At 46.7% G+C, this 23,687-nt stretch overlaps 2 protein-coding genes across 3 annotated transcripts in view; one reads left to right on the forward strand and one right to left on the reverse strand.

Moving 5' to 3' along the window:
- LOC138498471 (zinc finger protein 84-like) overlaps positions 1-23,687 on the forward strand; it is a 762,144-nt gene that overhangs the window by 729,208 nt on the left and 9,249 nt on the right. Inside the window, exon 2 of one of the 2 annotated variants that reach the window (XM_069622219.1) lies at positions 4,848-5,032. The exons of the other annotated variant lie outside the window; for it this stretch is intronic. The gene's annotated coding sequence lies outside the window, so the exon portion shown is untranslated. The remainder of the gene's footprint in view (positions 1-4,847; positions 5,033-23,687) is intronic. 2 annotated transcript variants of the gene reach the window in all.
- The window catches only part of LOC138498496 (zinc finger protein 850-like), a 384,664-nt gene that overhangs the window by 102,660 nt on the left and 258,317 nt on the right, over positions 1-23,687 (reverse strand). The window lies entirely within an intron of this gene.

The following is a 23,687-nucleotide window of genomic DNA, read 5'->3' on the forward strand; positions in this document are numbered from 1 at the left end:
GTAATCAATTCTTTCCCAAAAGAGGGGGGGGCTGCTCGTGGCCATAATGTTGGAGAAGAGGTCTGCCAAGTGTCGCGCCAGGGGCCCCGCAAAGGTCTTGTAAAACCCTGCCGTATAACCATCCTCTCCCGGGGCTTTTCCCCGTTTTAACACCGCTATGGCTTTCAGGACCACTTCTGGTGTGATTGGCTTGTCTAACTCAAGGCTCTCTCCATCCTGGAGGCTTGGGAGGGGCACCCTACCAGGTACTGATTTAGGGAGTCCTCGTCCGGGGTCTCCTCTTTTCTGTATAAATATTCGTAGAATGTGGCGAATTTGCCGGTGATTTCCCCTGCCTCAGGGCCCTTGGGCCCTTCATCCCCCTGGACTGCCTTCACCCACTTCTCCACCCTCTGGCCACGGAGTTTCGCCACCAGTTTTGTGTCTGCCTTGTCCCATTGTTCATAATATTTTTGTTTCAGGAACTGAAGGATAGACAACACCCTACCCATCTCTATGTCTCTGAGTTCCAGGCATTTTCCCCTCACCACCCATGCGTCGTCCTTACCTTGCACCCTCTCTAGGTTGCAAATCTCCTCCCAGAGGTTTCGGGCTAGTAGGGTCCTAATTCTCTTTTTGGCGGCACCCTCCCTAATAAGGAGACACTGCCATGTCGCCTTTGCCGCGTCCCAGACCATACCCTTCTCAACCTCCCCTGTGTCATTGAGAGAGAAGTATTCCCCAATTGCCTCCTTCATTTCCTCGGCGAAGACTGTGTCCCTGAGGAGGAGGTCATTGCATCTCCAAAAAGATTCCTGTGGTCTCAGGCCTGACAGGACCACGTCCAGACTCACCATATCGTGGTCTGACCAGCTGATCGGGAGATGCTCACTTTTACTAGCCTTGCTGATTTGCTGTTGTTGCATGAACTAGTAATCTATCCTCATCTAGACCCGTGGACTGCCAAGTAAAATGTATAACCCTTCACGGTCGGATTGGCCTCTCGCCATACATCAACCAGCCGCCGGTCCCACATGAAGTCTCCCAGTCCCTCTCCTGTGGTTCCAGACCTGCCCCCAGAGGTGACTTGCCCTCCACTGTGGTCCATTTCCCTGCCTGCCCACATGTTGGAAGTCTCCCCCCAGGATAAAACGACCCTCTGTTCTACTCAATATCTTGCCCATGACTTCCCTCGGAAATTGCATTTGGCCTGTGTTTGGGCAGTAGACTGATACAATGGTTACTTTGGGGTGTTCGAGGAAGCCCAAGACCACCAGGGCTCTCCAGTCTCCCCTTGTGTTGGGACATGTCAGGTAAATGGCTTGGTTGTTAGGCCATTGTCTGTCACGGTGTAGGAAAGTGTTTGTGTTGGAAAAGGGGTAGGGGGTAGAATATCTGAATATCCTATGGTGTAGGATGGGGAAAATGTGTTATAGAGAAGGTGGTACCGCGTCTCACCTGTTGATGTCCCACTTCCACTCCCCGAGGCCCCCTCATCCAGGTGATCCTCCCACACCGGTCCACCCCCAGGAACTGGATCCATAGCGATGGCCGTGTCTTGGCCACCTAGATGACAGATCCCCGGGGACTAGCGGGTGAGACACCTTCAGGTTTAACAGAGGGCATACATTAGTTTTCAAAAATTGACTAGCAGCCTTTGCTAATTCAAATTTCTCCCGCATGGTGTCTGGCATGGATTCACATGCTCATGAATATTCCCGGTCGTCAGGCTGGGAATCCTCGGTAACAGAAAAAAAAACAGTTTCAGTTTAATTTCTGAACTGTATTTCTCCTAACTATTAACTGAGCTTTGGGTCAAAATTCCCCTAACCAATGACTGTCCTCTACCTAAGCCCCTCCTCTGGCAGCCATCTTCAGATTTTTACCGCTCGTTCAAGTGTTGGGAGTCCTCATGCTTAGTTCTCTGACTTTTACTGTGTTTTTCGCTTTTTGGAAGAGTGTTACTCTCTTTTTTGGTCATTCGAGCCCTTTTGCTCCATCGATCAACCTTCCGATTAACGGAGACCCGTTTTTTGGATTCTTCAGCACCTCTCAAAGCGGATTTCATCTAGTTTCTTTGTGGAGGCTTCCAGAAAATTCTTCAAGGCCTAACTGCGTGGATCATGGCAGACGAGAAGAAGGATTCCCCCTCTCTCTTTAAGCTTTGTACCGACTAGGGTTTGCAGAATGTTTATATGGACGATAAATATTCCCAGTGCCTCTACTGCCTGCACCCAGGAGGAAGATTGTGCGTTTTGCAGTGAGCTCTCGAAACACACATTGCAGGATCGGCGTAAACGGATGGAGGAGTGGCTGCAGGCCAAGGTCTCTACCCCGGGTGGCACCCAGGGGCATGCCTCTTCCGGATCTGGGAAAGCTGTGCAGGCTTCTAAGTCCTTTGAGGGTGCCCCTCCCACGGGAGTCCAGCAAAATGGCAAGCACCGTGAGTCCACTACCTTCAGGAGCACCGTTGCAGCGGGCTCCTCGGAGGCCTGGGCGCGTTCGACATGTCCAACTGCTTCGGTTGCCAGTCATCGCTCTGGATCTTCATCCAAGAGGAAGTCGGACCACCCAGGCAAGCTCAAGGTGGCCCTGGAGGAGACCAAAGAGAAGAACAAACAGGGTACAGCTTCCAGCCTACCCTGACGGAGAAGGCCAAAGGGGACCGAGTCCCGACCCATCCCCTAAGGAGAAGGTCAAGAAGGACAAGGTGTCCGGGATGACCACGAAGGACAAGGGACCTGTCCAGACCGTGATGGCCCAGGTGCATCAGACGAAGGTGCCTCGTTCCATCGAGGTGGTGGTAGCATTCCTTTCGAAGGCCGTGGGAGCCGACCCGCTGGGCACCCTTCCTAAGGCAAGAGTGTCCCTCTCTCCCAGGAGGGATGCTACGTTCCAACCCACCCAGAAGACCCTGGACAAGTGGATGCCGATCCTCTCCCCAAGACAGTACCCATTGGACGCGAAGAAAGGGGGGGGGCACGAAAGTCCTCCAGGGCACGGATATCTCCTCAGAGGAGGAACTCATCTACCTACAGACTTTCCAGGAAGGCTATGGCAACAAATGAAATGTCGGAGTTGCGCCCTACGACGAGTGTGCCGACTAGATCGGCGACGACGAAAATACCATTGAGGAAGACGACCGAGGGCCTTGGGACAACGAGGTCCTTGGCTCTGCCCCGCGCCCCTGCTTCCAATATGCCCTGCGCATCAGCTGCCCCCTAGAGACCTCTCAGTGGACATTATCTCGACTCTGCATATGCTGCTCTTCAAGATACAGAGGAGGATGCCGGTTACGCCGACAACAACCCCGCTCGAGTTTCTCTCATGGAAAATGGCTTTCCTCGTGGCTATCACCTTGGCCAGGCAGTTCGGGGAGAGTCAGGCACTGCCTTGCAAGCTTCCTTTCTTGTCTTTCCACGCTTCAAAGGTGGTACTGCGTACACACCCAACCTTTATGCCAAAGATGCCACCGGAATTCCACCTCAACAAACCTTTGGTGTTACCTGTCTTCTTCCCAAACCCGTCGTCACCAGCGGAAAGCAACTAGCATTCACTGGACGATGCTCATGCCTTGAAGTTTTATGTGGCATGTACAAAGAGTTTTCAGAAGACTTCTCAGTTTTTTGTCAACTATGGACCTGTAAATTAAGGAATGTCCTTCCATCTCCAGGTGGCTCTCTGGCTGCATCATGCACTGGCATCGACTAGCTGGCAGACCGCTGCCTGGCCAGCCGAGAGCTCACTCAACCATAGCCATTACTGTGACAACAGCGTTTCTTTCTGATGTGCCTCTACTCGACATCTGCTGGGCTCCGACACGGAGGTCCACGCACACCTTCACAAGGATCTACTGCATTGACAGGGATTCCAGGGAAGACGTCCGAGTTGGCCAAGCCATGCAACGCAATCTGTTTGCTTGAGGTGAGTCTGTTCCAGAGCTGTGTGTTTATTGCTTCTGTTGAGCCTTACCACCACCCTAGGTTGTTTATATGTACTGCTGTGTAATCGTTATTCATGAGCATTTGAATCCATGCCTGACCCCATGCTGGAGAAGGTTTAAGTTACCTACCTGTAACTATTGTTCTCCAGCGTGGTTCTGGCATGGGTTCACATGCAAACCCTCCCACCTTCCCCACTCTGGCTCTTCTAGGTTCATATTGCCACTTTACGTGCTTACCAAATCTGAAGATCTCCACCAGGAGAAGGCTGTTATTGGATGGGAGCAGTATGACCCAGAGGACAGTGATTGGTTTAGAGGAGAAATACAGTTAAAGGATCTTAGCTGCTGCACGATTTCCCTCATATAAAGAGGAGGTATGTATTTAATTCACAGATCAATTTGAGGCATATAGAAAGATGTATGTAGACATTTTGGGCAACAGAAAACATCCTTATGTACTGCAGAAACGTGGAATTTCAGACATGAGCATAATACTGGTGAATCATGTCAATAGTGGAAATACATATATATGGTCCATACATCAATGATAAACCAGTGGTGCCTATGTTTCTTCAAATCCTCAATAGGTATTAATATAAGTGTTCCAAACATCAGTATCAGTGCAGTAGTACCAACAAGCTCCGTTAGGAGGCACATGCATGTGTTTCGCCCTTGCTCGGGCTTCCTCAAGGCACAAGTATGTTTAGTCATTCAACAATTTTATGTTCTTTTCCAACATTTGTCTTTTAACACATTGTTTTTGTCTGAGCAGCATTTATATTTGACATTTTTTTCTCCTAATTGTTATAGTCTATGATGCTGAGTGGACGAGTGTCTTGTGGTTTTTAGGGTAAGGTAAAAGTATACCATTCCAAGTTAACGGTTTTGTTTGTTCTCATTTTCTTCTAATTTACTCCGGATCCAGTGTCCTTCGAGGTTGCTCAAGTAGTAGACCTTAGTTTAGTGTCTTTCTGGTGTGCCTCTGCTTGACATCTGCTGGGCTGCGACGTGGAGGTCCACACACACCTTCACAAGGTTCTACTGCGTTGACGGATTCCAGGGAGGAGGTCCGAGTCGGCCAAGCCATGCAACGCAATCTGTTTGCTTGAGGTGAGTCTGTTCCAGAGCTGTGTGTTTATTGCTTCTGTTGAGCCTTGCCACCACCCTTGGTTGTTTATATGTACTGCTGTGTAATCGTTATTCTTGAGCATTTGAATCCATGCCTGACCCCATGCTGGAGAAGGATTAAGTTACTTACCTGTAACTATTGTTCTCCAGCATGGTTCTGGCATGGATTCACATGCAAACCCTCCCACCCTTCCCTCTGTGGCTCGTCTTGGTTCATAATGCCAATTAACGTGCTTACCAAATCTGAAGATGGCCACCAGGGGTTGAGTTTAGGGAGAGGACTGTCTTTGTTTGGGGTCAGTATGACCCAGAGGACAGTGATTGGTTTAGAGGAGAAATACAGTTTAAGGTGCTCAGCTGCTGCAGGATTTCCCTTGCATCAGGAGGAGGTGTGTATTAAATTCACAGATCAATTAGAGGCATATAGAAAGATGTTTATATATATTGCAGACACATGCAATTTTCAGACATGAAGACAACACTATAGAATCATGTCACTAGTGGAAATACAAGAAATAATTGCCTGACCTTAAGATATTTGGCAAAGGTTAGTAAAATGTATTTAAGTGACATTTAGAATGATTAGCACATAACATATTATTCCTACAGGAATCTGTGATTCTTTACAAAACACATGTGGGAGGTCATTGTTATGTCACATATTCAATTGTTTGTCCCGATAAAGGTCCCCTACTAGCCAGAGCCATAAGACATTAAGCTTGAAGTGGACCGAAAGACAGCGTGACCACAGATTAGATATCATTGTAACATTGAATATGACAATCTGGAATCCCATGCTGGTTGGAGAAGGATTAAGTACTCAATCTAAGCCCTTCTTTATCAATGTCTAGGTTACGTTATGAGTTGGGTCTCCAGTCTCTGGAACCCCCTGCTGGCTGGAGAAGGATAAAGTGCTCAATCTAACACCTTCTTTATCAATGGCTAGGTTACGTTATGAGCTGGGTCTCCAGTCTCTGGAACCCCAAGCTGGCTGGAGAAGGATAAAGTACTCAATCTAAGACCTTTATGAATGGCTAGGTTACATTATGAGCTGGATCTCCAGTCTCTGAATCCCATGCTGGCTGGAAGCTGGGTCTCCAATCTCTGGAATCCCATGCTGGCTGGAGAAGGATAAAGTACTGAATCTAACACTTTCTTTATCAATGGCTAGGTTACGTTATGATCTGGGTCTGCAGTCTCTGGAACCCCAAGCTGGCTGGAGAAGGATAAAGTACTCAATCTAAGACCTTCTTTATGAATGGCTAGGTTACGTTATGAGCTGTGTCTCCAGTCTCTGGAATCCCATGCTGGCTGGAAGCTGGGTCTCCAATCTCTGGAACCCCAAGCTGGCTGGAGAAGGATAAAGTACTCAATCTAACACCTTCTTTATCAATGGCTAGGTTACGTTATGAGCTGGGTCTCCAATCTCTGGAATCCCCTGCTGGCTGGAGAAGGATAAAACACTCAATCTAACGCCTTCTTTATCAGTGTCTAGGTTATGCTATGAGCTGGGTTTCCAATCTATGGAATCCCATGCAGGATGGAGAAGGATAAAGTACTCAATCTAAGACCTTCTTTATCAATGGCTAGGTTACGTTATGAGCTGGGTCTCCAATCTCGGGAACCCCATGCTGGCTGGAGAACGATCTCGTTAAATAGATCAATCATTAATCCTCAAGATAACACTCTTTACGCTGACATTGGTGTTCTGATGACAAAAAAAACAATGTGTTTTTGCGTGGTTTGAAGGAAGAAGCTTCAGCCTTACTGCGGAAATGCCAGATATCAGAAAAAGACCTTGTGGATAATCCAATGAAAATAAAAAAAGCAATAGGCCTAAACGACTGGATTGAAACAAGGAAAACATTTGTGAAAATGAAATGTTTTGAGAATTTTAAAGTCACTGATAAACCATTGGGATTTCTACCTCGCCATCTTAGAAAGATTCCGAATCCAATCTGGAGGGCGAATTTTCTGAGATTTTGAATGAATCTATATATCACCTGTGAGCTATTGAGAGTCAGGAACAAGGGACCACTGACTGACAGTAGATGTAATTTGTGTGACGAGAATGTCAAACAAAATGTGAAACATCTTCTAATGTCATGCATTGGCACAGACCAAGAAAGAGTAGTCAAATTTTCTCGTTTTGTCCATAACATCGACTGGTTAAACTCGGAGGAATTTTGGAACTGACTTTCAGAGGGACATGAGACATTCCTGTTTCTGGAGGTCCTGAGATTCCTGAAGATAATTGAACCTCTCATAAAGAACTAAGGGGAGTTTAGAAATATGTGCCATGTCTTCTGTGAACTGAAGGATGGACGTTTATTGTGAAATTTTCTGTTCAATTGTATGAATTGTTTTTTTTAGTTATATATGAATTGTTCAGAATGTCTGTGTTTGTATTGTGAAAAGTCAAATTATGACTAACACGCAAACACATTTAGGTTTTAGTATGGTATTGGAGAAAAGTTACTTGAACAAATACCATAAAATACATACATTCATTCAGCTTAGCTCCCCTATATACAAGAGGGCTTGCAGGTGTATTGGCTATGTGCAGGTTATTGAAGTGCAGACAATGGCATGCTTGCATATGACTCCTACAGGTTTTGATTCAGAGACTAATGTTCTCAGAATAGTACGCTCTTGTCTGAACATTTGCACAGCTTTCTCTGAACATGTATAGATAACGTTAAATGAATGTGTGTCTGCAGTTTAATCTACATGTTTATGTGCAGCTGTAATCTAAATGTATGTGTGCCACTTTAAATACACATGTGTGCAGCTTTAAATACACGTGTCTGTGCACAGCTTTCAATCTACTCCTATTCATTTGCCTACATCGCTAAAAGAAATTGTTTAGAGATGTAATAGTCTCCAGTATATTTACAATTTTACAACAATCTTGGCCTGTCACATTTCACATAGATCTGCTTGTGTAGTTCAACACAAGGGACTGCAGCAGTTTAACCCTTTGCATGATTATCTATGAACAAAATTAATTCTCTGTGATAATTGTCATTGCACAATTATCTAATTTAAGACTCACACTGGCTGCTATTGCATGATATCACATTATACATTAGTGTGTCATGACTTACACTATGGAATTTGCAATTCCACACCGACAGGAGCAAAGGATTCTCTTTAATTATGCTTTATTTTACAAACACAGTCTACATTCCAGTACAAAAAATACTGTCAGTTTTGAACCGTGCCTCTCAATACGAAACAAAATGCATTGGGTGTTAGGGGAATTACATTTTACTTTATAATCAATATTAATGTGAGACACAGGGCATTTATGTTTTACGCTTCACCTGCATCTTTGTCAAATCACGATTTCCCTTTAATTCCCTGTCCTTTTTATTCCCAGGGCTTTACTATAGACAATATAGGGATTTTTGGGGTTATTTCTTACTTTTGAAATGCATCTTTTTATTTTGGGAAAATCAACAAGGGCCTAGTCAGTCTGGAATTACTGCATCAGCAAGCTTTCTTTTCAGCTGGCTGCCTGGAAACCAATTCCCAACCTAGGCTGGTTATCCCTCTATCAATGGCTTCTGTCTGCAGCCTGCATGTGGATCAGCCATCCAGACGGGCTCAGTTCTGCTCCCCCTGACCACCTCTCTCCAGTTGTATCCAGAAAGTCTTGAATGTTCATCTCTCCATATTAGTTCATCATCCTTCTAGTCTGTGTGCAACGGAAGTGGGTAAGGGTTTCCCGGGGGCTGTGGTAAGTTTGTAGATTCTCCTAACTGTTACATGTTACCAGGTATCGTTGGGTCATGGTGTGGGGTTTGGGGTAGAAGTGGTGCTGGCTATGTTACGTTAGTGGATTGTGGTATCTGCCCACATGTTGCCATGCATGGCTGCATTATGGTTTGCTGGGTGTGGCCAAGGCCTAGACTTTTGGGTGCATGGCCAAATTGCTGATGGGTGCCGCTCAGGATGATTGTGCATGATGAAATTGTGCATTCCTTGTGCAGAACTTTTTTACTTGAGGTGCTTTGGAAGGACACACGATGTGCACTCGGAGTGTATAACGCTAAATATGCAGAGCTGTACAGAAATGATAGTGTTGGATGCAGAGGTCTTGGATGTTCTTGATGCTTGCGTGTGTGAATGTTTTGCAGTATGCAATGAGGGAGTGCTGCGAAAAGGGAAGTAGTATTATTCCTGCTTTATTGGGGTACGGTCCTTGCTGTACTTGGGAAAGCGCACGTGCCACATCGTGGCCTTATGAGCATGCTGGTCAATGGGAATGTGACTGTGGGGATTATCCAATTAGTTGCTGAGGTTCTGCTTCACAGGAAGGGGCGGTAACATTTATTTTTACATTACTTCGTGTAGTCAGACTGGCAGACATGGAGAGGTGCAGAGTGTTGTTACTGGGTGATGCCTTTGTGGTAGATTTGCACAGCTATGCCCAGGAGCAAGGCTGTGGTGCGCTACCGATGTGAGGAGTTTCGGCATTGTCCTTGACCTTTGCAAAGAAGTGGTCATTTTCGCTCCTTTTGATGTTGTCGTCGTACAGTACGGTGGGTAGCATTTGGGTCACGCCCCTTGTTCATATGTGTTCCATCAACTCAAGAGATTGCTGAAAGCAGTGAAGCGTTTCTTTCCCACTGCGAACATTCTTTTCTCATCTATACTACGAAGAAGACTATGGAACTGTTCTAATGCAGTTTGTTCACAGCCAGAGGGCGGACGGTGTGTCATCAATGCAAGCATGTCTACTTTTGTGTGCGATTCTGCAATGTTCTTCTGCAACAATGACATCATTGATTCTCACAATCCTGACCTATCCCATGGCAATGGCATTTCGTTGTCCAACATTGGCAATGGTATTTTGTGGTACCATCTACAGGAATGCGTTCAACAGCTTACTGTAAGAATGGGCAGAGTACAGAAAAATAAGTCCTTTCAAAAACCACAAAAAGAGTGTTTCCTTAAAAGCATCCAAAGAAACCCCAACACAAAAGGCTGTTTTCAGAGCTACCACTACTTATGAAATCCGCTGTTGTTAGGGAGAATTCTCAAAATGTGCTAATTTCCCTTACCTTTTGAGACGCCCAGCAACTTTGCTGGATTTCTTGGATTTGATTTTTTTACCTGGAAATAGTGTGAGGCTTTTTTTCCACTCTTCGATGTATTTTGTGTGTGGTTTACTTTTGTGTTCTTTGGTTATGGAGTTTTAAAACGGCTCCATAGCCATCATCTTTTTCTGTGTGTCATACAGCACCTTCAGTGCAGTGGCACAGGGATGTCTTTCAGACTTCCCAAGGTTTAAATACCTTCTCTGGGACTGACTACTGTCTCCCAGAGCATGTAAAGTTAAATTGGCTTTACTAGTCTTTTGAAATGTACTGACCCAGCACACACTATCTTCCTATAGAATGCTGGAGGGATTGCCTAGCTTCCCCTGAGTCAAAACTCTCATGTAACAGTAAAATGTTACCTTTTCCTACTTTAAATGGCTGGTGGCAGTGGTTTAGATCAACTGCCGTGATTTTTCCAGACCGCTATCAACGGTAGCTAAAATTCGGGTCACCCATGTTTTTCAATATGGCGTCCCAGACCTAGCTGTAAAAACAGACTCCGGTCATCTTTTTTCGCCATTTCTTTTGGGAAAAGTCCTTCTTGTGTTTGTCTCTGCACGCCAAACCAGGGTTGGTCCCTTTCCGTTAGCCTTTGGCGGGCTTCAGTGCTGAAGCCCTCCTCTGGCGCCTGAATGTCTGGGGTGGACAGGATGTGAGGGAGGTGCCAGAAACTCCCTGTGCTTAGTCTCCTAGGAGACCTGAATGCACTCTGGCGTGATTGGCTGGCTGACTGTCCAGCAAGGACAGCCATCCTGCTGTGTGAGTGACAGCCCGGCTGGAATGAATGGGGGACTGTTTAAAAGCAGGTCTCTGGGACTTGGAAAGCAGAGTCGACCACTGGAACGAAAGAACCGAAGATGAGCTGAAGGAAGAGGACTGCTGCAACTCCTGGACGACCGGTGAAGCCCTGCTGCAGGACCGAATTGCCTGAAACTCCAATTGACAGAGAAGTCCTTCAAGGTTAACTTCTTCCCTTGAGTTTGGTGGGAACAACCAACTCGTAAGCCACCTGGACACCATCCTTGTCTGGTCAGATTTTCATCAGAGTGCTGTTGAAAACCAGATAGCCAGAGGGAAGGAAACCAGCTTGTGGTCTTTAAGGCACTCACACCTTAAACCAACGTCTTGCTAAGCTTTTGGCCTCATCTCTGGGCAGTACAGGAACCTGCCAACGTCCTCCTTGTTTCCACGGCTGAAGCCCAGGAACAGCGAGGTCTGTTCGAACTGCCAGGAACAACTGCCTCAGCTACAGCTCTTCTTCACTAACAAGGTACTGTGCAAACACGGTCCGGAAATATTTTTGGCCATTGCTAAAGTTTGTGGAACTTTGTTCAACTTCGAAGGCTTAATATTCCCTAAACATTCGTCAAACATTCCGCCTAGCCAAATTCTTCTAAACTCTGTGGCAAAGACTTAACCGTTACTACCAAAACTGTGCTATCCAATACAAAGACTCTGAACCATGGACTTTGGCCCAGGCCTATGAGATTAATTGCTGGTTGTAGTATACTTAAACCCTTTGCCCTGCCTATGAATGCATTTGTGCTGTTGATTCTTATAACCTTTTTACTCCTTTATTAAGTATCTGAAGTGCCATTTTGCTCCCACTTCAGTGGAGCTAAAAATGTTCATTTACTTAGCGGTTGTGTATTTGTGGTTTATTAGTGTGTGATGTTGAGCTGCTCTCACTAGTGAAATGTTTTCCAACGAACTGTTTAAATAGATGTATATTATTTTACCAAGAAACCTTGAGTAAGTGTTTGTTTGAATCACTCTACTGGTTGGTCCTTTGTGTAACTTGTTCTACTGCTCACTTAAACTCTTGCGATAGGTCTGGCTGCTCTGCCATTGCTACCACTTTACTGTGTAGTACAGGTTTGTACCAAAGCTGAAATTGTGCTTACACTTGTAGTCCTAATTGCATGTAGTGTTCCCCAAGGGTACTGCATGTGATTCTGTCTAACAGCTGTCCTGGTTGAAATGTATTCCGCCATGCTCACACACAGCACTAAAGGTATGCAGACACTGAGTTACTGCCAGGATTCCACGTGTCACAGCCGGCCAATTTTGCAGAATGCAACGCATGGAAATGGGTGTTTAGAGGCTAAGAGAATGTGCAATAAGGCTTCTGGGTGTGGTGTGCGCAAGAATGTGTTAGAGTCGTAACGTTTGCCCAATAGTCACCAATGAAATATTATAGCATTGTATATATTCTTCGTAGCAGATACTTGTAATATCGACTACAAAGGGTGGTTAGGGATTTGGACATGCATTGCGAATGAAAGCGCTCGACTTGAAGTCGCTTCCAACACCGTTGTTCCTTTCTTGTTGCGTGTGAACAAAGGGGCCCTCTACAGTTTGCTACGAACAGTGAAATACCAAAGCGCGTGTATATATCCAACCTCTGATGGAGTTCTCCTCAACAGCTTGTGGACTGCCTTATGCCTGAATGTCTCACCACAGGTAACGGATTCTGGCAGATATTGATCTGCAGCATATTGTATGCCATGCATTACGCCACAAAAGCGCTATGTGTACGTCTTCAAATATAGCAATGTGTGCATCGAAGGCAAAGTACTGTTACTTGATGGCACGACATTAGGAATATCTGTAGCATTCATGGCGATGAGAACATTTTGCCATATAGGAATTCTTTCCAAAAGGAGCCACGCAGTTTCCTTAGGAGGAGCAACAAGATAGTTGCTTAGGCACCTGCACGCGGCCACAGTATCTTTGCAATCTGCACTGATGTTCTTTCAGATGTGCATATTTTGTTGTTTACTTTGTTGTGCTCTCATTTAACTGTCTGCGAGTTAACAAGCCGCAACAGTGTTCATATTTTCCAGACTCACTACGGACTGTCATAAGTGCAAGGGGATTATTTTCTCCAACTGTACAAACCACAGTCAACAACTTCATACTTAACCTCGCTGTGCTGTGTGCAGAGACAGTGTGTCAGTTTCACAGGTCATGGAAGGGCAAGTAGCTCATCAATCAAAGCAATGGGCTATTTAACACGCCCACTGTACAGTAGAGCATGCTGCTTTTTGCCCCCAATGGGCCTCAGTTAGCCAGGTGTGACGCAGCCACAAATCGGTAGCTTTGCACAACAAAGTGCGTAGGCAGCTGGACTGTTTCAAATAGTGTACCCTGTCGCATGAATCGGTAGGGTTGGTGACAGCAGCGGCATTAGCAGGAGACAGAGGATGTCATACTCATACGTATAGCTGTACAACCGACAGATATCCGATGCCACAACTAAATGAAAGTGATTTCGAAGATGCGGCCAGTACTGTAGTGCTACCGACACTTCCATTGTGATTGGACATATGTGGGGTAGGTGCACTCTCACTAGGAAACCTCCATTTTGCTTAGCTGCACGCATCTCGGGCAGTACTGTACGCTACAGCTTTACAATGCCATTACAGCACCAAAGCAACAGCTACGCACACACTGACAAACAGTTTAGATATACACGTTTCCTTTGTAAGAAACATTGCCATTATTAGGACAGGGTGGGGTAATACAAAGTGTTTAGCAACTGCTCTATTTTCATGTCCAGGTTGTGTACGTTGCTTTTGAAGCGTCTGAATCACTTTGTGTGGCTACTTGCTGTTGCGGTACAGGTGCTGCTTCTGCTGCATTCCTTCAATGTAAAGTATGTCCTGTTACACACAAACATATGTGTGAAGTGTACATTCAGCAATACATATTAACTACATTACTTTTTAGACTGCGGTGCTTGGCAATGCAGTTACTATCATGCCTCATTTACTGAAGACGGACGTTCTCTGCCAGCTAATCTAGGGTGCTTGGCATTGCTGCGTTAAAAAAACAAAAAACATGGTTTGCTATTGTTTTGCACTGTAGAAGTTCTGCAATTATAGGAGAGACTTTAGTGTAGTTACCAAGTTGCAGTTACGTTCTGCTCTCAATACTTTACATTCCTCACTCTGCTATTTCCTTCTTTGTTTCCATCTACAGCGGCAGTGTGGTAATATTGTTGGATGCACACGTCACTTCATGTACTGGTGCATTCCATTATGGTTCATAATCTATGCCTTTGGTCTGTTTGTTTTGCAATACAGAGTTTGCACAGTTACCTTACTTTACTTTCCTTGCAATGGTGCTATTTATACATGTGTCTTCACTTTGGTGAATGGTAGCAGTACGTAAGAGAACTCCTGCTGTTTCCAGCAGTTTGAATGCTAGCGGCTATATGCGAACAGATGTACAGTTTGTGGTTACTGTGCTCATCCGTATAGGGAAATCAATTTTGTATGCTGTATGCTACATCTACACAAACTAATGGCATTCTGGTAAAAACCTACGTTATGGTTAAGTTGCACTACCAAATGCCTACCAAATTCAGTAAAAAACTGTGCTAAAGGAAGGTTAGGGTTCAGTTTCCCTATGAAAAACCTGTCCAAATCAGTGGAAAAACTTCTCCAAAGGGACATTACAGGTACTTTGCACTAGTCGCCAGTTATGGTAAGCTCACTAAAAATAACTCGCCCTACCACTCTGCACTCCAAGGACTACCACCCATGACATCAAAGATGACATCACAAATGATAGCACCCTGCAGCACCAGCTCCGACCCACGTTAGTGGGAGGGAACTGACGCTGCAGGGGTACAGGAGAGTCGACGGCACACTTCTGTGTGTGCCCCCGAAAAAGGTAAGTGACGGGGGAAGCTGGATGGTGGAAAGTGATCTGTGTGATCACTGCGCAGCGAGATTATTATTTTGGATTTTGAAGTTTCCCGATGCACAGTAATCCCGTAGATCCCCTTCAAACACTACCCAAAATATGAATGTCGGAAAGGCAAGTGGACGTGGATCATCTGGACTGCAGAGGAGTATGTCTCGTTCCTCACGCATACGCATGCAGAGGAGGAGGGCATGTGGAAGGCAACTGCACAATACAACACCTGCGAGGCTTAGGCGAGAACTAAGGAGCAATCCATATCTAGGCTTCCCAGAGTCCTCCTCCCACCAAGCATGTGCTCAGTCTTCCTGCAGGTTTGCCCCTACCATGGTGGGATGGTCCCGTTGGGCAGACCTCCTGGAAAACGGAAGCCTTGACAATGGTAGCCAGGCACTAGAGTGCAGAGAGATGGGCATGGCTGAAGGCAGCAAGGTGTGGTTTAATAGACTAAGCACTGGCAGGCAAAGTCATTCACAGTATCACTGCATGCTGATGCAATATTAATGATGCAGGGAGGCAAAGGGCCTGGGCCATCCACGGCCTTTACTCTGGCTAGAATTACCCTGAACTAATTTTGAATTTAGTGGTGTTTGTGCCCGCGTGGTTTTATTGCATGCTTTTTATCTTGTACTTGTTAGCCTAGTGACTGCCCCCCCTCAATCTCTACACCACCCATGGCACTCTCTGCTTCCCCTATCTTCTCCAACTATTTCTCCATTGACTATCCTTCCCTCCTCATTAAGTCTGGCACGAAGAAGTTCAAAAAGATATCTCGGTCTCTAACCCTGGTCTTCCTTTCACTGACACTATACTGATACTAGTATTTCCTCCAGACAGGCCCTCACCGACAACCTCTTTGTCGTTCCCTCGCCAGATCTATGGACGCTTCATATGGTCTCTGTTCTCTCTCCTTTCTCCTCTTCTCCCATTAATGGTGGCAACCGCTGGGAGTTCCACCTGGCCTCCTTCGACTCCTCTAAGGTCATCATTAATGTCTACATGAATGGCACTGTCTTCGTCCAAGGCCCTCAGGCCAACCTTCTTCTCTTTGATAGACACTTCCTGTGCCTCATCAATTTCCTTTCTTCTCCTGCTCTCCCTTCTCAACTTTCTTCAGCGTCCTTGCCTCCCCCCTCTGCCTCCTCCTTGGCTATATTGCCCTCTCTTTCCTCTCCAGCCCCCCCTCGGGATCTATCTGCACCTCCTTCCACACCTCCACAGTGCATACCTCTGCTCTTTACCCCTCCCCGGAAGTCCTTCGAGGATGGCAACCTTCTCCATATTGCCACTCTCAACTCCCGCTCAGCCATCTGCAACACTCCTCTGACATCTGTCACCTCCTTGAAGAACTTGACCTCAATGTCCTCGGTCTCACCGAGACATGGTTCACTGCCAGCTCTGTCATAAGTTTTGATACTCTCCTGCCTGACGGCTACAAGATGCTCTCCACACCCAGATCCACCCGGTCCGCAGAGGGTGTAGCCCTAATCTTCCCTGAGTGGATTCATGGCTCTGTTATTCCTATGCAGACCTACTCCTCTTTCAAATGCCTTATCTGCAGGCTCTCTCTCTCCTGGCAACTCTCTTACCGTGGCTAACATCTATCGGCCACCTTATCAGATCACCTCCTTCCTCTCTGAGTGGGCGTCCCTCTCCTTCTTCCTCCTGGCTTCTACCACTCAACTCCTTCTCCTTGTGGATGCTCCCTGTTCCTCCTCTGTACTCTTTCGTGACCTCTGCAATTCTCTCTATCTCTATATATTCTCCCCTCTGGCCCTACTCACTCCGCAGGCACACGCTAGATGCTCTGATCTCCTCCAACCTCTCCCTCGCCATCCCTCTGACCACTTCCTCCCCCAGAGTGATCACTCCCTCCTTTCCTTCCATCTCTCCCTCTCTACCTCTCAGGCCAATCCAACTCCAACACTGCCACCTACCTTCTCGGTCATCTGACCCATGAAACATGTGTCAGTTAAGGCTTTCGCCGCCACTTTCTCTCGCCCCCCTCTTCCTCCTCCGGCTGACTCTCATCTCTACACAGCCCTTTCCATGCTCTACTCTTCTATCTCTGATGCTCTGGATGTTCTTGCTCCTGTCATGAGGATCTGCTTGAAGCCAAAAGCCAAGTGAAACTCTTGGTACGACTCCGACCTAGCAACCCTTAAACGCGAGGGTAGGTGGCTGAGAGGAAATGGTGGGCTTCTTGTATTCTCTGACAGACTAGCCTGCCGCCTGCTCTAAAGGCTTTACCGGCTCCTTGTCCGAACGAAGTAGAGAGCCCACATCCAAGACTCTGGCCTCTAACAACACAGCAAAACTCTTTAAAATCTGCAAGGAGCTGGCCAACCCTGCTGCAGTCTCTACCTCTCCTATCTCCTCCCAGGCTCTTTGCATGGCCCTTGCCTCTCATTTCATCTGAAAAATGCAGGACATCCTGTCCACCCTCCCGTCCTCTCCTCATCTTCCCCCTTCTCTCTCCTCTACTTCTGGCCCTCCTACAGCTGCCCCGTCCCACTTATCTTCCTTTCCTCTTCTCTCCCCCGACGAGGTTTCAAGACAAGTCCCATCTATGAAAGTCTTGTTAAAACAGGTTCTTCCCTGTTCATCTAAAACCATCATGGACCATATTGACACACTTGCTCCTGCTCTTGCCGACTTCTTTAACCTACCCTTTGCATCTGAAGCCTTACCCGCCCCTCTGAAGCACTCTTGTGCATCCTCTTCTCAAGAAACCCACTGCCGACCCCTCATGCCCGGCTAACTAGCGCACAATCTCCATCACTCCTTACCTGGAAAATTCCTGGAAGAACTGGCCATCTCCCAGCTTAATCTTCACACTGATTCTGTTGGTTGTCTCCATGACCATCAGTCAGGCTTTAGAGCTGCAAGAAGCACAGAAGCTGCTCTCCTGAACATCCATGAAGACCTGCTCTCCAACCTTGACTCTAACAACCCTTCTGTCCTCATCCTACTCGATCTCTCCTCTGCCTTCGATACGGTCAACCATGCCATCCTGCTCAGCTGTCTCCATGACAACCTGGGTATCACCGATCAGGCCTGGCCTGGCTGACCTCTTTCTTCTCTGATCGACTCTCCCAGGTCCAACTTGGGTCCTTCCTTTCCTCTATCTAACATCTCTACCTGGCTTTTCAAACAATACCTGGCACCCCTTGCCCACCCCATTGCTGCGCTCTGCTGTAACTTTCAGTGCTATGCAGATGACAGCTCGTCTTCAGGCTTCCCTCCTCCACCTCCTCTCCTTCTCTCATCTCTGACTGTCTGTCCGCTATCCAGGAGTGGTGTGCCGCCAATGATCTCTTCCTTAATGCCAGCAAGACTGAGATTCACCTTATCAGCACACCTGCACCCTCCTTTCCTGTCACTCTCTGGCCAGCCTCCCTTGGACCTCTTCCTGCTCCCACCTGTGAGGCTAAGAACCTCGGGTTCATCTTCGACTCCACATTCTACTTTTCTCCTCATATCTCCAACGATTCTAAGAAGTCAAGCTACTAACTGCACCATCCTCAGAGGTATTCCTCCTTTCCTCTCCTTCCCCCAGAAGCTTACTGCCTCTCGAGCTCTGGTTCTCTCTAGGCTTGACTACTGCAACAGCCTCTTTCTAAATCTGCCTACTTCTGCAACTCATCCAGAACAGGACTGCGAGACTTGTCTGCGTCGGAGGCAGTGCCAACCCTCTGTGGCCGTGCGGCTTGATGCCAGAATAGGTCCTTTCCTCTAGCTCTAGCTTCGCGTTTGGTGTGCGGGCTGAACGTTGTCTGGCGTTGTCCTGCGGCTCCAGCGGCCCCCGTGGTTCAAGCGGGGCCAGCCGCAGCGTTCTGAGTCAGGGGTTATGCCTCACTTCGGAGATCATTGGGGATCACCAGCTGCCTCGCTGCCTGCGGATGGAGGTTGGCATGTGATGCTAAGGCGTTCCGCCGGGAGGATTGGGAGCCTCATATCCCTTAAACGGCTTAACGGCTGGTAAGTGTGGGTGCTAGCAAGCGGCTGTAAGCTCATGCGCAACCTGTTGCCGTGAGTTTGTTATACTGGGTGGCTGTGATTGCAGTCATTCTTCATTTTTTAGTGCCAACATTGCCGTTACGGCTGCAGTATTCTGTCTGGGGATACTGTTGCTATGCAAATGTGTGTAGTGCCCCCAGCCCCTTACACGTGGTTTGGGCTAGATTATTTATTTATTTATTTATTTATGTATTCACATTTGTAGAGCGCACAACAGCCCTTAGGCAACATGGCACTTGTTACATGAGAAGAGCTTTGCTTAGTTACATATCATTGGTATACAGTTTAAAGCTTGTTACATGCGTAGAGCTTTGCTTAGTTATAGTAGCAGCAGATTTACAATTTGACCATTATTGCTAGAACACACATTTATCAGTATAAGTAGTTAGGATAAATGGCCAGTTGTAGGTGAGAAGAGGGGTGGGAGTATTAGTTGAAAAGAGAGGTTTTCAGATTCTTTCGAAAGGCAAGTAAAGAGGTTTCTGCTCGGAGAGAGGTAGGGAGGGCGTTCCAGAGCTTAGGGGCTATGTATGGGAAGCCCAGCCCTCCTGCCTTAGCCTTATTGATGCGAGGAATGGTGAGTTGGTTGGTATAGCATGTTCTGACGGGTCTTGCTGAGGTGGCTGTACAGAGGGCTTCTGAGAGATAGGCAGGTGCTGTGTAGTTAACGCATTTATGGGTTGTAGTGAGAATTTTAAATGTAATGCGGTCTTTGACTGGGAGACAGTGAGCTGCTTGTCTAGCTTGAGAGATGTGGTCCCTTCTCGGGATACCTAGTGATGCCCTGAGTTCATTGTTTTGTGTGATCTGGAGTCTATTTAGATTTTTACAGGAATTACCTGCTAGGAGTGAGTTGCAGTAGTCTAACTTAGCACCTACAGTGGCTCTGGCAATAGAGAGGCAGTTAGGCTCGGTCAGGAAAGGTTTGATGGCATTGATGAGTTTGGTGCTTAAGGCTGAGGCTGAGGCTATGGAGTTTACTTGCTTATTCATGGATAGCGTGGTGTTGATGTGAACCCCAAGGGTCTTGACCGACTTGAGGACGGGGATGATAGTGTTATCTATGTCAAAACTAGAATAGGTGCAGTCTAGTTTTGTTAGCGTCCTCTTTTTGCCCAGGATGAGAATCTCGGTCTTATCCCCATTGAGGCAGAGACCATTTTCCGCCATCCAAGCCTGGATGGTGGCGTAGATTTGGTTTAATGCGGCCGCATCGATGTCGTATGAGCCAGTTAGCGGTAGAACCACATGGGTATCGTCAACGTAGTTGGTATATGCAATCCCAAGTGCATCAAGCTTATCAAAAAGGGGCTTGGTGAAAAGATTGTAAAGCATTGTTGCAGTACATGAGCCCTGGGGGACTCCACAATGAATTGAATTGGGTGCTGCATGTGCTATATCAGAAAAGACTTTCATTACTCTTCCTTCTAGGAAGGAGGTAATCCATGAGGTTTGCTTGTTTGGAGAACCGGGCTGCTTGAGTGAGGTGAGTGGTGAGAGTGTTGTGGTCAACCAAATCGAAGGCGGCCGAGAGGTCTAGGAGGAGGAGGGCAGGTTTACCTTTGTCTAGGATTTAGGTGATTTGGTTTTTGAAATACAGTAGAGCAGTTTCGGTGCCGTGCCCTTTGCGAAACCCTGTCTGTCTTTTTCCTAGGACAGAGTTAGTCTCCAGGTGCAATTGGATTTTCGTGTGAGCTGCTTTATCCAGAAGTTTAAGAAGGAACGGTACGGTAGTTATGGGCCTGTAGTTGTTCGGCTGAGAGGGATCTAGTGAAGGTTTTTTTAGAAGAGGGCGAACCCTAGCTTCTTTAAGGCTGGCGGGGACAATGCCAGTATTGAATGATGAGTTGATGAAGGCAGTGAGAAGGGGGGCAAGGTCCTTGGCGCAGTCTTTTACAATCTTAGGAGGGCAGATGTCACCTTTTCATAGTGAAGGTTTAAGGTGTTTGAGGAGGTCTATAACTTTGAGTTCTGTGATGTCCTTAAATGAGAATTTAGGGAGGTGGGAAGTGCCGTCAGGTGGCATGGCCTGCGTAGGCAGGTTTTGGTTTAGTAATGCTTTATAGTGGGTCTGGATTTTCTTCTGGAGGGGTCTATTTTATTTAGCATAGCAGCTTGGATGCTAGCGCACCAGGCTTCGTCCTTAATGATTTCATCTGTGCTGGTGGGCTGCGTAGTAAGTTCCTTAAATATGGTGAATAGTTCTTTAGTTTGCGAGTTTGCATTGGAAATTCGTTGATTAAAGGAGTTGGATTTTGCAGTGAAGATGGCTTCTTTATACGTTCGCGCCAGTAATTTAAAATTGTTTCTAGTGGAGTCACAGGGGTTAGATTGCCACAATTTAAGGGCAAGTCGCTTATTGGAGCACATAGTTTGCAGATCCTCAGTGAACCACGAGTTGGCATGAAATAATTGTTTCTCTTTTATTCTTTCTAGAGGTGCTACAATGTTAACTTCCTTTGAGAGGGTGTCCTTAAAGATGTCTGCTAGGATGTTTGGATCTTGTGAGAAGGGAGGAGCTATGCAAGGGGTGTTAAGGTGTGGTCGGATGTTATCTGCTGTAAGCTTTTTAGAGCTTCTACCTAGTGTGGTGGGGGCGGGCATGGTGACTTTGGAGCTGGCAGTAGTGGGGATGGAGAATTGGATGCAGTGGTGATCTGTTCAGGGATAGGCACTGTTGGATGTGAACGAGGAATTACAGTTATGGTCGGCAATCCAATCAAGGGTGCGACCTTTGGTGTGGGTAGGGCTCAGACTTTTTTGGGTGAAGCCTAAGTCTGAGAGGTCATTGAGGAGTGAGCTAGCCACATTGTCATTGGGGTCATTGAGACCTAGCTTGAAGTCGTCTTAGATTAGTGTTTTAGTGGTTTTTTTAAGGTTGCTACTTAGTAGATGGGTAATGTGTCCCTGGAAGTCCGCCGGAGATCCTGGTGGACGGTAAAGGAGATGAATGTTGATGGTATTGGTGGGTGAGAGGGCTAGTTTCACCAATAGGATATCAACGCCGTTTTCCACAGAGTGCGGTGTCGACCTTATGGAAATTGTGTCTTTATAGATTAGTACTACCCCTCCTATTTTGGAAATCCTATACTGTCTGAGGATGGTGTATCCAGTTAGCAGGGCTAGGGTGATGGCAGGGCCTGATGCCTCATGTAACCAAGTTTCAGTGGTGCATAGGATGTCTATGTCTTAACTGAGTAGAAGATCATTGATTTCTAGTGCGTTGGCAGTAAGTGAACGAACATTGAGTAGTGCACATTTAAGGAAGGGAGATTGTGTTTTTTTTTTTTGGTGACTCTAACATGATGTTGCAAGCTTTGGGCAGGTGAGGGAGCTTAGTGCGAGAGGGGGATGGCCAATGCTGTGTAGATTTGACTTTTTGTGTGGATGTGCTGGAGGAGTGTGAGAGGTGTCTGGCAGTGGAACAGGAACCAAGTCTGGAGTTCCTGCAGGTGATGTGTACAGGGCGGGTGAGAGTGAGTATCGGCTGGGTGCGTGTTCTGAGTCTAAGGAGTCTGGTGGGGAGTTGGGTGCAGAGGTGAACTGTGATTCCATTGTAGAGTGTAGAGGAGAAGTCGTGGGGTAGTGTGATTGTTGTAGGAAAGATGGAGAATAATGTGTGCAGATGTGAGGCACACCAGAATCAATGGGAATGTAGCCAAGTGTATTGTGTGTTCGCTGGGAGTAGCGTTTCATTTCATGATGCGAGGAGCAGTGGGAGGAAGGTGCTAGTGGAAATGCATGTATGTCTGGTGGTAAGAGCGAGTAGGCAGGGAGTAGCAGAGGTTAGGCGAGTATGATTGTTACAGCTATACGGTCTCATTGAAATAGTGGTAACATATAGTATACATTTGCATGGTGCAGCATAATACAACTTTAGAGAACAAAACACAAAGGTATACATGCCTGAGTAGTCTGCAGTAATGTAGTTTAAACATACACTCCTACGAAGTGCTTTGCAGTATATTAACCCTTAGAGGGGCGCATTAAAATGCAGCGTGATTCAATTTAAAAACAATGGTGGTAAAGCATAGATATCGGTGCGATAATGTGAATAATCATAGACCTTAGAAGTCGGAGCTCGGACGTTTAAAATCCAACAGAACAAAAAGTATGGTGATACATAGGTGACACGAAGAGAGTTGTGGAAAGATACTGAAACTGCAGCTGGCTCAGTTACGTTGGTCGGGCGACGTGCAGTAGATGCAGCGTCACTTGAGGGTCGGACGTGCCCGTGTTACTGGGCAGTCATGGATGGCGAGAACAGTTAATAGTTCTGCGTGGGTCGACTGCACCTGTCGGTTGTCAGTGGGTGAAATAGGCATTAGTGAGAAGGGTGGCGTGACTGTCCCAATAGCTGGGAATTTGAATCCTGCGGATCTTCACGGCAGCACATGAAGAACTGGTGTGGTAGATGCTGTGGGCTCGGTGAGTCAACCTGTCTTTCAGCAGCATCTGCTTCATTTCAAGTAGAACAAGGGCCCCTGATTATGGCTCGCATTTCCAAAGAGCTTTTACTATGCACTAGTCTCTTTGATCTGGGTGTTCTGGTGGATGCTCTGAGCGCTTGGGTGGTGGATTTACATCAGTATAGAGTATGCATGGTACCTCATACAGCCGTGCTCCCTAGTCCATCCGCATTGTTACAACCAATTAAATTAGATTTTGCCTGTCAAGTTACCTTGCAAAGGGAGTCAACAGACCATGCCTCACAAACAGTATTCTCTTGTGTGGAGCCCATAATGGCCAAGTGGGCAATTTTAGTTGCTAATGAGGAAGCCAAGCTTTCTAAAGGTGAG

This window comes from Ambystoma mexicanum, chromosome 5q (genome assembly GCF_040938575.1).
Source record: "Ambystoma mexicanum isolate Mex_15411 chromosome 5q, UKY_AmexF1_1, whole genome shotgun sequence".
Taxonomy (NCBI): domain Eukaryota; kingdom Metazoa; phylum Chordata; class Amphibia; order Caudata; family Ambystomatidae; genus Ambystoma; species Ambystoma mexicanum.